Here is a 12158-nt window from a genome sequence, read left to right as displayed (position 1 = left end):
GTGGGTGCTAATGGCCTCATCTTTCAAAGTGTGAAGTCAAGAATCATAGCCGCATGATAAATTTGGAAATAAAATTGTATATTTTTTGAAGTGCCAAAGTTATGCCATAAGAAGAGACTAAAAATAGTGATAAGACCACATTAGGAGGATGGGTAGGGAAATGGTAGGTGTAATGAATTAAATTCTCATATATCAGAGAAGTTAATACAAAATAATGTAGAAAATTGAATTCAAGATATTATTTTCTAAAGAGTGGGATTTGAGGTGCAGCGAGGGTAGGAAACTTGCTTTTCATTATAATCATTTAATTTTAAAACTACATACAGACATTTCTTTGATAAAAAAATAAATTTTAAATACAAAGTAAAGTATGAGGGCTGAACAAGATGATTTCTAAAACTTCTTTCATATCTAAAATCCATGGGAAGTGTTCCCAAAGCTTAGTCCACTCAGGAGGAACCCTGGAATTTTTCTCTTCAGAAAGGCTATCCGATCAGAAGCCAGTCCACGTCACTGGGAATCTCATGAACATTATTTTGATAAATGTCAGATTTTCACTCCCTGACCTTATTTTATCTTCTCAACAGCTCTATGAAGCAATCACTACAATCATCTGCATTTTGGAGATGATACTCAATGAGACTAAGTTAATTGTACTGAATGACATGAGCGTTCAATTGCTAGAATGCACGGCCTCATCACTCTAGGTCTTTTTCTCTCCCACCATATTATGCCTCTGACCGGGCAGAAAGAGAAAAGTAAGAGAAATTCTCTGCCCAGGAACCAATCCTCCAGTGAGATGTTTATATGAATGCACTGCCCTGCGGTTATAGGTTAGCTCCTTTGGGAGTCTGATGGGGGAGGTTGGCAAACTACGGCCTCCTTCTCTATTTGGGCTCATGAACATCAGCAATCTGTCAGCGCACTTCACCAAGGCTTGGAGGGCTCATTGAAGGACTTGGAAAGTCCTTCTTTCCTAAGGGACCATCCTAAGTGATTGGCACCAACGCAGTGTAAGTACCCATAGGGCCCTGGCTATGATCACTGGGAACCCCCAACTGCAGCACTTTTTCTTATGTTGACCCACCCTCATTCTTGACATCTTTTGCAAGTCCCACATCACTATGAGATACTCCTGCATTTCTTTCTCAGGCTGGAGTGAGAAGAATGCCTCCAGGACAAGTGGCTGTCAGGAGTGGGGAAATCTAGGAATATTCTGGACAGGATGCTGCTCATGCCCGCCAGAGAGAACTTCCCAACACCTGTCTTTCCAGGGAGTACTGGAACACTAAAGTTACCTGCATCAGGTAACTTGCCTGCCGCAGGGCTGCGGAGTTTCCTAAGAGGGTACGTTTCCTGTGAATATAACAACAGAGTCCTTGACCTGCAGAAACTCCATGAGAAACTGGAGACGGCTTATGTAAATTCCCACTAAAAATATTACTTATTCAAAATGGCTCTGTCAAATTGGAAACTGCAGCCTCACAGCAACCTTGTGAAGTCATTGAGGTCCCCCTGGTCCCCACATGCTCCCTCCTCCTCCCTTTTCTAAGTGTCTCTTTCCCCTCCCCCAACACTGCTGCCCGGAGATGAGCTCTGCCGTGCTCCCTCCAGCTGGGCCAGAACAACGCTGCTTCTCCAGATCTCCTCCTCCTTCCCCCTTCTCTCTGAGCCACACTTAGGAGACAGGCCACTTAACTTGATAGCTAATCACACCAGATGCTATGTATTGATGTATTGTCCCTCTCAATAACACACTGGCATCCTGGAGGCCTTGAGTGCCTAAATCTAAGGGCTTGGCAGATGGAGGAACATGTGGGCCCTGCGGCAGGTATACTGATGTGGTGGCCACTTAGAAGCAAATAACTCAGAACTCCTCAAATCACTTCAAAGAGGCAACCTCTGATGTCATTCATGCACAGTGCCAGACCGTCCTGGAGCACACTATGAGTGACATAGGCCTCTTAGAAGTTGTATTGTTAACTGTGTTTTAGGTAGTAATATAGACTATTTTTCTTTTGGCCTCTACTTATTTCTCGATATTACACTTTAACATTATTTCAGTTTTATAGTCAGATCTCATGGGCCTCAGTAAGACCCAGTTTATCAAAATTATACTATTCAGTAAAATTAATTCAGAGTATTGACAGCAATCACCTTCCCATTCCAAAGCAATAAGTGTACAAACTTTCCTTGACATGTGGACTTATATTTTTAATACATGTTTTTAAAAAATATGTAAAAAAGACATAAAGGGAATACTTTCAAAGGCTCAAATTCAGACCTAAGAAAAACAAGAAATTAAAAGGTAGCAAATAAGTATGAGGAAAAGAGGAACTTACATATAAATCCTATAGAATTATTTTTCACATTAGACTTGTATATTCTAAATGAAACAGGAATCACAATGTTTTAACTAAACACACAGGCTCTCTCTTTTAGTGACTAGGATATAAAACTTAGCCTCAATTTCTTGAATGGATATGCAATAAACTATTTATAGCATCTTCTTTGTCCTACTTAACTTATGACTAATCCTAAACAATTAGAGTCAGATGGCTGAGTATTTAAAGAGCCAATTATTTCAAATAAACAGAGGGTCATTTCTACCTAAATCTAGAACCCTCAGTCCCTTTAGATGCATGGCTATGGGGCCACTTAGCAATAGCTACAAACCTGCGGGAATCCTGCAGAATCCTGCAGCATAAAATTAAGGAAAAACAAAGGTGGCTTAACATCTGGATAGCGTGGTCCTCTTGTGGGGGCAAGGAGGAGGCCCCAGGCACCTTTAATAATTCCAAAAGAAACTTTAAGTTTTCTACGTATCTTATAAAATTCTACCATGTGGACCTTTCTCTTGAAATTTTGGGAAATAAAACTCTGCAACCACTGCAGATTTTTTATGATGTCCACATCACCGAAATCTCTCAAGCCCCACCCAGGATAAATCTTTTATAAAGCAAGGCTGGGTCTGCCCTCCAAGCCTATCATTTCACTAACACTTAAAAATATTTTCTCAACATTCTCAAGCAGTGCTCAAAATTGGCCTGATATATATAGAGCCTCCTTTGTGGAATAACAAGATTATTTTTATCGTTTCCCGATTCTCAAAAATCTGACCTGTCACCAAAGAACTTCTAAAAATATCAGGATGATAATGATATCCTTCGTCATCTCCCTCCTGGCTTATGGCTGCATTACTAGAGTCAGATATTTTATGTCTTCTCCAAGGGTCCTCTCTAATTACAGCACTCATCATTTCATTGCTTCAAGATGTGGGACAGAATAGCTATCTTGGGAAGGTGGCTGATTTTTTTCCCAACTTTAAAGAAAAGGTGTTTTTACAAAACATTCAGTTCAATTTACTTTCTGCCTATTTCTTAAATCACATTTTTGAGTTGGTAATATATTGGAATGGATCCTGGAAAACAAATGCTGACTGAGGCGAAGCATTTTGTTCTTTTACCACAGCCAAATCAATTCAGCAGCAGAATTACCAGGTGCCTACTATGTGCCAGGAATATAAAGACGAATCAAATACTCTCTGCCCTCGAATAGCTCACAGCTTACGGGGATAGACAGTCCCACTAACAAATAACAACCTAAGCTGTGACAAGAGCTATAATCTTATTGTCGTTTGTATAAACATACAAGAATGAAGACACCCAGTAAGGGAGCAAGAAATACTGTTTCGAGAAATCAGAAAGAAAATGTACTGGGAAACCAAATGGCATTTTAGAGATGGATTCCAACAGTCCCTGGTTGCTCAGAGATTGTGTCTCAAATTTGATATATCTGGGGTTGGAAAAAAAACTGGTTCTAGAGAGTTGTTAGAACCATCTGCTTTTGGGGTAGAATTTAGAACATATCTTTGGGGGCAGGTCCTTCCCCGTTTATTCTTAGCGGTTGCTTTGGTGAGGCTTTTTTAGGCATGCATAGAAATTCCTACTCGCTGGTCTTGCAGAGCCCTGAACAGAAGGAATGTTCCAACTGTAGAGACTTCACATGAGAGTTTTATTACTCTATTTATCACTCTAACAATAACAACTTCTATCTTCAGATTGGGCAAGATACGTCAATTATATTGCCAACTATTATATGATCTATTACATTATCAACAGGTTTTCCCTTACTTTGACTGTAGGTCTGGGAAGGACAAGATAAAAGAGACTTCCAAGCATGGGAAAGAGCAGGCCATTGCTCCAGTGGCAGGAGGCTAAGGACAGAAGACAGAGAGAACCAGTAGAGGGCCATCTTCACAGGGACATGACGGTGGACTCCAGGAATAGTGATGTACGGTATCTTGTTTTAGATTTCCTTTTCTCTGTAGTAGTTTGTTGAACATCATTACCTCATGTTGTTGTGTTAGTAAATATTGATGAATGAAGAGAAGGTTCTGTAGCCATGCTTTGGGGGAAAATGGAATAAAAAGGCTGTGGCAATATCAGAAAAATACTTATGAGGTGGCCAGAGGTGATCGTGGAAAAGCTGGGAGAGAGGTGGGCTCGGGTGGCCACCTGTCTGAGTGGCAAGGAGAGACCTGGGGTCCCAGTGCTCTTTTTGCAAATTCTCAGCCAAGCCTCCTGCTTTCAGTCCTGCTCAGCGCCTTGCCTCCAGCGGTTCCAGGTGTTTCCCATTCTAAGCCTTTCCAAGATTCCACATAAAAATTGGCTTGCTTTTCTCTCATTCCTTCTTGTTGGCTTCTCCCCTCTGCAGACAAGCAGCTTTCAACTCTCTCTAATCTATCAAGCATGTCATTGCCCTTCCATTTGCTTTCCAGCTTCCAAAATTTTGCTTTTCTCTCTCATCACCTCTCCCCTTGTCTTGTTCTTAGAGGTTCATGCATTTTAAATTCTTTTACTGTGAGGTTTTGCACAAGAGTGGAGACAAATGCAAGTGTTCAATCTGTAGTTTTCTTTTTCAGTTATATTTTATCTTTTCATTAATATTCCACTTAATTGAAAATAACATGACACCAGGATCTTGCTTAGAATTAGTACTCAACCCCAAAAAGGGCTTATAAAAGCTAGACCCTCAGAGTTGGAATGAACTGTAAAGGTCAACCTGTCTAAGCTCTCATCAGATGTTTAATCCAGGAAACTCCTTAGCTTGCCTGATATAAATTTAATTTATTGAGTGAAAATGTATAAAGATATGTTATTACTTTGCTTATCACCATACATCATATTTAATAATAATAACAATAGCTGCACTTACGGTTCACTTTCCATGTGCCCAAGCCTGTGCTAAGGGGCATTTATGCCTCCCAACAATCCTATGAGGGAGGTATCATTATACTCCACTGCCTACCACCCCCAATACCCACCATTTCGCAGAGAAGGAAACCGAGGTTTAGTTCAGGTTTAACTCACTTCCCAATTGCTTATAGCTTGTACACAACAGGCAGAGCCTAGTTATGAACCAGCCTTCTCAGATTCCAAAGCTTATCTTCTTAGCTGTGATGCTTCCTAGATTTAGGACCATATGACTCTTAAAGAACTTTATTTCTGCAGGGGGTCTGATGCATGCTTTCGGCTTTTTCCCACTTGCAGCTTTAGTCAGTGATGTCGTGATGCTGGTTTATTCTTGCCTACATTTGGGTCCTTAGGGTTATGACCCACAATGGTCCCAGGCTGACTTCCGTCTGCTATCCAAATTACTTCTCTTTTAAATTGATATGAGCCCAGGAAACAAGAAAATAATTTTAAAATTAGTTTGAATAATGAAGGTAAATCTGTTGTCAAAAGACATGTAATACATTTCTAGGTAGACCATAAATGGCACTGCATTTATCATCCATTATATCAAATCACTATTGTTTACATGTTGAGTATAGTTAAATTAGAAGGTTCACCAAACCAAATATTTTGACTTTAATATTTTGGTAAAATAACCACACATTTTTCCTGTCAACAATGTCAGTGGTTGATGGTACACTATTAGAATAGGCAGATATGGTAGAAACTACCCAGAACTCCAAATCAGAAGACCCAGGTTGAGTCACAGCTCTGCATCTCTGTGTATTTTGAGCAATTCACCTAACTTCTCTGAACAACAGTTTCAGGATCTGTAAGAAATAGAACCTAACACAAAAGAGTATTTTGAGCAAAATTGAGACAATGTATGTGTAAGTGCTTGGCACAGAGTAGGAGCTAAATAAAAGCCATTTATCAGCTTGTTTCAAGAGTCTCCAGCAAATGTTGAGGAAATACTCATTGAATAAATTAGGAAATGGAAGATAGACATTAAGAATATGTATAGGCAAATAGAAGAGCTTGGATGTCTGAAACCTCGTATCTTTCTAAAGTATCCCCAGGATTTCCAGGCTGCCCCTCTAGTTCTGACAGCCCCACTAGTCATGGAGATAGGCTCAGAAACTCGGAACTGTCAGCTCAGTTAACTGTGCCAGGATCTGCGATGTTGTGTGTGGCACACAGTGTTGCCTGTGACTTCCTTCACTCCATCACTGTTAGCTCTAAACCCTGCCCAGCAAAACTCTGAGCATCTATAGTACAGAAGATAGCAGAATCTTTTCTGGGACTCACTGTGGATGTCTTCTGAGGATAAACAATGCCATGGGAAGGGCAATTTATCTAGGTAAATGCTACAGGCTGCTAATGTCCAAAGTCTGCTAGATATAAATTTAAACCCCAGCAGAAAGTCTCTGAAAGGTTTGCCTCTGTCCTAGGTCTTTCAATGTCAGAAGGACTTCATGGAGAAAGGAGCACATTTTTACTCTCTTGGCTGTTTGGGAATCACGGTGCAGACTTGGGGTGGCACTGGGGGTCCCACAAAGAATTGAACGGCTAAATCAGAGCAGTGCTCGTCTATCTCTCAGCTCTCAAATGCTCCGTAGGGCCCTATATACCAGGAATGGCTTAGGGCACAGCCAACTTCCCCAGAGCCATTTCAGATTGGAGCAAGCTCCTTAGAAGTCCTTGGTGGCCATTCCCAGCCCCACATGGATGCTGAAAATGGCTCAACATTCTGGATTCATGGAGAAAGGGAGGCATGGGGCAAAAGATATTTGACTAATCTTATTTCTTTCTTGATTATCCCCTAAATAGTCCTTATCCTAGAGACATGTCCCTCTCAGGCAAGAAGTCATTCTGACTCTCAAAGACTTCTACAGGAAGCGGGTCATCAGACTGGTCCAGTGAGAGACTGCACTCCAGTCCCAGCTCTGTCACTGACGAGATACCTGAGGCAAGTTACTTAATCTCTCTGGGCCTAGGTTTGTTTGTTATTTTTAATTTAAAAAAAAACTAATGAGAACATGGAGACTGGATTCTCTCTCTGGATCCTTCTAATTCTAAATATCTCTGATATATCTATTAATCTGACAGGTACGAGCTGAGCTAATAGAATCATATGACTAATAGGGAACATTCCATAGCTAATTCTACAGTCAAATACTTCCTGTTTCCTCTGCTGAGTGTCTGACGGAACTATGAGTTATCTGGGTTTTCTGGATCCTGTCTGAGCTGCCCATACCAGAAAAATAAGATGAGAGCTGTGGCCTTTAAACTGTTGAAAAGACGTATTTCTCATAATCTAAGTAACTTTGACACTACACACCACAGCCTGACAATTAAATTTCTCTCTCTCTCTAAATTTCAACCAGTGGATATGCTACATTGAGAGTTAAACCGTTCTGATGTGAAGACATCTCTGTTCTCTCATCAGAGCCTAAAAAGCTGTCAGTGCTAGTTTCCTTATTAGTAACCAATCTGCTTGCTCAGACAGTGCCTCACAGTTTATACCAAGTGAAAATGCTGTTCTCTGAGAACAGAGAAGCAAACACAGCTGAAGAGTGGAGTAGGGCTGGAGTGGTTTGCAGAAGGCCCCAGGAGCTGAAATCCAACGTGCCGTGCACCTCACCCAGACAGGAGAAGCAGAGGGCTGCTCAAACCAAAGGGAAACTTTCCTGATCAGTGATGTATACACAATGCCCAAAGAACATTTTCTATGGTTGCATTCAAGAAATTGCTCGGCTCAAGCCTTGGCCTGAGACTGCTTTTTCCTTTCATTAGACACTATTTTGAATCAGCACAAGTGACAGTCTTCTCCAAGGGAGCTGCTGCCAACATGACAAAATAACCAATGAACCCCATTGCTTCTCTGGCAATGCACGGGAAACATGCTGTATACAATACGCAAGCTAAACCACATCTAGTTTAATGCAGGGCAAGGGAGTCTGGAAGCTTGGTCTGCATCCCCAAAAGACTATAGCCCTTGAATAAATGGGCCTCGGGGAAAACTGCTGAGGGTGGTTGTCACAAAAGACCAAGACCCCCAAGACACGTGGCCAGTAGTCCCAGTGGAGGAAGTAAAACAAGGAGGACGTGCAAAGGAAAAGAAGTTTTCACAGAATTCCAAGTGAGTATCCTGGGGAAACAAGACAGGGGTAATGGAAGAGAAGGAGGGAAGGTGGAGTAAAAACTGGAATCCTGGAAGACCCTGGCCAGAGAGAGCCCTGGATCTGAAGGGAAGGGAAGGGAATGGGGAATCTGGCAAAGCCCATATTCTATATGGGCATTTTCATCCTCCTTCCTACTCTCTCTCCTCCCCAGCTGATACAGCCAATGGTTCTCCTGTTCTGAAGTCTTGCATCCTTTCAAAGGGACAAGCAAGCAATTTTCTGCCTCCAAAGGTCCCTATATTCCTTGATTCTCCCTGTAAGCAAACAGCAGAGTTAAATGAACATTTTGGAGATTTAGGTGACAATATCCATTTTACTAATAAAAATGAAAATATCTTGCTCAGGTAAAACATATCACCAGAAAGGCCAAGGAAGTCAGTCATTTGGATATGAAAGTCCCAATGCGAGTTCTCGCATGTTCTCTAATGATACTCACTCTTCTGTCTTAGCCTGGTGGTTATTTGAGTGTAAATATTTTATTTTTAATTTTGTGCTGCAGCAAAACATACATCCACAAAAGTGCACATATTAGAAGTGTTCAGCCTCACACCTGAACACGCCTATGCAACCAGCACCCAGATCAAGAAACAGAAACTCAGCAGGCGGCCTTTCCCTTACCCTTTCCAGTCACTCTTCCCCCAAGAGTAACCATTATCTCGTCTTACAATAGCATAGATAAGTTTTGCTGGGTTTGTACTTTATAAACTGAAATCACATGATATGTTCTTTTTCATATCTATGTTACTTCTCTCACCATTGTTTGTGAGATTCATCCATATTGTGCGGTGTAGCTATAGTTTATTCTCATCACTATGCAGACTAGTATCCCACTGTGAATACCACACTGTAGCCATTCTGCCGTGAGGGGCATTTTGGTAGCTTCCAGTTGGGGGCTATTTCAAACAGTGCTGCTATGAACATCTTGACACATGTTTTTGGTAAACACATGCAGCAAGTCATACTTTCTAGTACTCTCTGGCCCCAAGGTAGGTGGTCATGTATCTGTCTGCTTTCCCAGACCCCATTTTAAAAAGCTAAGAAAGTATGTGCCGAGTGTATTTAGGATTCCATTAGAAAAAATAGGATGGTTTGACATTCACATCATCTCTCCACAATATTTTGGCAGTTTGTTCTCTAAAATCAAGCAGCAACAACCAAGCCGATGCTGCAGCCTGGATTCTTATTGCCGTGGGATCACGGCATTCTCACCTGACAGACTCTTCCTGCCTCCTGGCAACAGCTCGTAATCACTTCAGTCATTTCATCTATTTTCAGCTCATAATAAATTTTTTTTCAAAAACACTTTTTCCCAATCTAATTTTTCTTCTTTAAAATTCTTTGGTAATTTTTAAGTTAAAATACAAAGATACACTATTTCAGCCTAGTATCTCATCTTCAAAATGACACTGAAAAATGTTTTCTGGGAATGTGGGAGAAAATAACCTATTTCCTCAAAGGAGATCCTATGTTCTGTATTTTAATATGGAAATCAAAATGAGTAAATTCAGAAAAACTATTCCCAGGCTGTGTGTGTGCTGGCAGGAGGGAGTGAGTTAAAACTTGGTCTCAAAATTCTTTGACATTCCTCCCATCAAGAGGTAGAATCCAGGTGATTGTGACTGGTTTGACCAACTGAGTACAGCAGAAGTGACGCTGTGTGACTCCAGGACTGGGTCACAAATGGCTATGCAGCTGCCATCTGGTTCCCTTGGAATGCTCACTTTCAGGATGTTCCCTCTCAGAATCTAGCCACCATGCTGTGAGACACCCAAGCCACCTGCAGAGGCTACATGTAGATGCTTTGGTCAACGGTGCCAGCTGAGCCCAGCCTTTGAGTTATCCCAGCTGTTATGTGGTTGAATTGTGTCCCCCAAAAAGATATGATGAAGTCCTAACCCCCACTACCTCAGAATGTGACCTTATTTGGAAACAGAGTGATTGCAGGTATAATTAGTTAAGATGAGGTCATGCTGGAGTAGGGTAGGCCCTTGACATAAGTCCTTATTAGAGAGAGTACACCATGTGAAGACACAGACACACAGGGAAGATGGCCATGTGAAGATGGAGGCCGAGATTGAAATTACGCTGCCACAAGCCAAGGAACACCTGGGGCTACCGGAAGGTGAAGGACACAAGGAAGGATCCTCCCCTAGGGGCTGTAGAGGGAGCATGGCCCTGCTGACACTTTGATTTTAGACTTCTAGACTCCAGAACTGTGAGAGAATACATTTCTGTTGTTTTAAATCACCCAGTGTATAGTACTCTGTTATAGCAGCGCTAAGAAACTAACACACCAGACCAGGTGTCAAACATTCGAGTGACAACACCCTCAGTCATGCCCAGACCCCAGCCAATCAAGCCTTCCCAACTGAGGACCCAGGCATTGTAGAACAGACAAGCTATCCCCATTGCACCATGTCTGAATTCCTGCCCCACAGAATGTGTGAGCGTAATAAAATGGTTGTTATTTTATGCTTCTAAGTTTGGAGTATTTTTTCACAGATTTACAGTATGTGGAGCAGGAGTCATCAGTTTCAGACATGGTAGCCTGAGGCCAGGTGCCTCAGTCTACAGACAGACCAGACATCTCTGCTCTGAAAGTATACTGAGCATTAGAGGCATCTGTCAACAGAAAGGAGGAACTCACAATTGGGTGTCCTGTGGGCAGCACGGGCCTTGAACCAGGAATAACAGGTACTACAAACCAGGCAACACTGTAAAAATTTCACATGGATCATCCCATTTAATCTTTCCAACAGTGCAAGGAAGTAGGTCCTATTATTAGGGCCATTTTTATAAATGAGGACACTGAGGCACTAAGAAGCTAAGAAATCTGCCCTGAGTCACACAGTTAGTATGTGGTAAAGCATAGGCTTTACACTTAAGGAGATGGCACCAAGAATCAAGAAATTTACTACAGTCATTGGATAGAACGGATGTGAAGCAGCTGGCTTCCAGTGCAAGACAGTGGCCGGAATGTTTATTCGCTTAACTTAATAGACATTTCTTGAGTTCTGCTCTGTGTCACTATGTCATTTAGGGAAGGCACAGTCTATGACCTTAAAGATTCAGATATGTAAGCAGACAGATATCTTTTCTTTTTAGTTCAGTCCAAGGCTGAACTATTTTGAAAGAAACTGTCAAAATTAGGAAAATGAGAGAAAATAAAGGAAAAGGGAAAAATAGGTTCCCTTGCTGATAGAAGCAGAGAGAAAGTTGAGGTCAAAGATAATGTTCTTAACTAGATAACAGAAATTTGGGTAAATCAAGAAGTGGACTGTGAAATTGAGTTGTGACCTGGTCCTATGAATCTAAGCGATGCACCATATATTCTCAGTGTCCCAAGGCATCTGATTAGATCAGATCCAGCAGAGCTGGGACAAAAACACACATGACCACATCTAGATGAGTTCACTTTTGGAGTGTATTTTCCCCTCAATCAAAATGTACCCTTTGAGGTCCCAAGAGAAAGGAAAAAGGAGGAGAAGGCAAAGATAGTATGCTCAGTGGGAGAAGTCATTCTGCTCTCCCAATGCTCAGGACAGCCTGGCCACCATGCTCCCTCAGAGGGGTCATCTGCACAGGTGGGCAGAGAAATGAACTCCAGACTCAGGAAGGATGCCTCTCCTGGATGGCCCTGACAGTCATCCAACCTCAAAGGGTGAGGATGTTGCACTGTTTTTGCAAAACTGGCAGAAACAGGTCAACAAAGCCCCTGGAACCATAGCTCACTCTC

At 41.8% G+C, this 12158-nt stretch overlaps 1 protein-coding gene across 4 annotated transcripts in view; it reads right to left on the bottom strand.

Moving 5' to 3' along the window:
- Positions 1 to 12158, bottom strand: part of CRH (corticotropin releasing hormone) — a 201015-nt gene that overhangs the window by 24346 nt on the left and 164511 nt on the right. The window lies entirely within an intron of this gene.

Source organism: Equus caballus, chromosome 9, assembly GCF_041296265.1.
Source record: "Equus caballus isolate H_3958 breed thoroughbred chromosome 9, TB-T2T, whole genome shotgun sequence".
NCBI classification, from domain to species: Eukaryota; Metazoa; Chordata; class Mammalia; order Perissodactyla; family Equidae; genus Equus; species Equus caballus.
This window is presented reverse-complemented; position numbering and strand designations above follow the sequence as displayed.